Source organism: Pteropus vampyrus, unplaced genomic scaffold, assembly GCF_000151845.1.
Source record: "Pteropus vampyrus isolate Shadow unplaced genomic scaffold, Pvam_2.0 Scaffold88, whole genome shotgun sequence".
Lineage (NCBI taxonomy): Eukaryota > Metazoa > Chordata > Mammalia > Chiroptera > Pteropodidae > Pteropus > Pteropus vampyrus.
Window position 1 is genome coordinate 3,206,343 of NW_011888869.1, and position 2,685 is coordinate 3,209,027.

Below are 2,685 nucleotides of genomic sequence, written 5' to 3' on the forward strand. Positions count from 1 at the left end.
TATCGTCTCTATACTGAAAAGACTGAAAATACTTTTCATAAATCTCGAATATTCCATTTCTAAAACTCATAGCTGGATAAGACATAGAGACTTGTCAGAACTTGTGGACTGGATGAAATAGAAAGCTGCAATCTTCCAAGTTAACATCATAAGATAAATCTGTAGCAAACCAGATCAGTTTAATAATTTTAGTTTAAGAAAATAAAAAAGCAGCTATTTCTTGATTCATTGATTTTAATTATAAAACAAGCTTATGTTTTATTCTATTTGTTTGCTTTTTGTAAACTTAATGCAATTTTCATAATTTTTCTTACTATGTTCTTTTCTTTGTTATCCTGTGACTCTAAGTGATGCTTTGACAAAAGCTCAGGCATAGGAGCAAGACTTTGTTAAACAAAAAATGTCATCTTTGCCACCACTCCAATCTGTAATATACCATGAACTCAGAACATACTCATATAGGTTCAAATAACTTTCTAATTCCAGGCTTTACCTTTACGAAAATTAGCAGGAAGGCAAAGAAAGATACATGATTTACTGCTGGTTCATGGTGGCTTCCTTAAAGGAGGCTTTTCCAGAGTCGATATTTTTAAATGTTCCTTTGGCACTCCGAAGATTTCACAACTGCCAATGACTGATAACAGTAAGAATGGGTGAAAAGTATGGCTTTGTTTTGAAAAGTACAAGAGGGGCCATTATGAAAGAGAATATTGGGGAAAAAAAAGTCACAGGATTATTGTTAGATAGATCAATTTTAGAAACAAAAATATGGATTTGAGGATCTGGAAATAGATTTGCTTTAAAATCTTCCATGCCTACACATCACTTGGAAAGTCTTCAGGACCTACATCCCACCAAGGAGTCCCCAGCCCCCTCGCAAGTCACTTTCTCCTCTATTTGAAAACTGTGAACTTAACTTGCTAAAATTAACGAGATCTCTTTAGTTTAATGTCCTAAAAAACTTTTAATAATATCTCTTTAAATGGAATATTAAAAGGCAATACAATCCAGATGTAATTGCATCAAGATGCAAGTGAATTTGTTGAAATTGACAGCCTATTTTTAAAATTAATATGAAAATTCAAAGGATCAAGAATAGGTAAGGCTATCTTGAAACAAAAACTAGAGAAAATGGAAGACTTAAACTACTAAATATTGGGACTTATGAAAAAGCAATGGTAATTAAGACAGCGTAGCATGGGCACAAGAATAAACAAATACACCAATGGGACAGAAATAAATCAGTACATGTGCAGTCACCTTATGTATGATATGAGAAAGATAACACTGGTGCAGTGAGGGAAAGAATATAAATATTTTTTAATGGTGCTGTGCAATTGTGTCAAAAACTGTATTGACCCCAAACCTCATGCCGAACATAATAATTACAAATGAAATGTAGATCTGTATGTGAAAGATATAAAGTTTGCACAAGAAAATACCTTCAATAACCTTGAGGAAAGCAATCATTTTTTAAACATAACACAAAAAGTACTAACTCGAGAGAGAAAACAATGATAAACAGTACTACATTAAAGTGAACATTTCAATTTATCAGAAGAAACTCTTGAGGAATTTAAGGCTGGAGAATATTTGATATAACAAAACTGGAAAGATTCCATCTTACTTGAAGAATTGTGGACGCAAGATAATTTTCACCTCCTATTTCTCCTCTCTGGAGCTGTTAGCACTGGTTGATGCCTCATGGAAGAGAACCTTTACAGGAAGTCTTAAGGGCTTGCCCATCTTCCTACAAAAAATATTTTTGATGGTCTCTGAGAGTGCATTAGTCATAAAAAAAAAGCCTGATCTACTGTCATTATGAAGGTGTATTTATGCATGTTTGGTTGCAAACAGACCATTTTGAACCCTACTTTCACATTATAAGCTATAAAAGCTAAAGCCCATATCTAGTATGTGCACTCCAATTATGACAAGTAATTTTGTGTTAGTGTTTTATCTGTTTTATTCTGTTTGAATCAATGTTATCTCTCAGGTTTGAAAAATTAGAATGGAGTCTTGTTATTCAATAGCACCCTACTCATGGATATGCAATGTTTAATTGCCGTTACTAGATGGGAATGACTATATTGGAAGATTCAGGTATAATCTCATGGTAGCGAATACATAGTTTTCTGTGTGTGTATGTGAGAGATAAATGAAGTAATATTTTTTGCTTGTTTGCATTTTATAAACTTTTACGATGATCCTTTAGCAACTGTTTATTTTTACAAAATAATTTAAAAATTTTATGGAATAAACAGAGCACTTATGATCGATTTTTAAAAGAGGGAAACAGAACCAGCTCAGAGAAAAAGGGCAGTGGTAGAATGAGTAGGCCCCAATTGCTCCGATTCTCAAGTAGGTCTTTTTTGGTCTCTACCATACCTTCAAGAATAACGTTTCCTGAGACATAGAAATCCAAAGAACTTATATGTCTTATTATATGCACTTAACAAAGGCAATAAAATAAGGGATTTTCTGATATACCAGACATAGAGTAATTTTAAATTTAGTTTTGAACCTTGGGTCCATCTTTAATTTACCCGACTGGTACTCTTTTCTTGTAGTCTAGTCAGATAATTTATCTACTCATAGCTAAAAGTTAGGAATCTGCTTAAGAGATGGCTTTTCAGCCCACACATTGTTCTCCAGCGATTCATCTCCAGCTCAAATCTTTTCCCA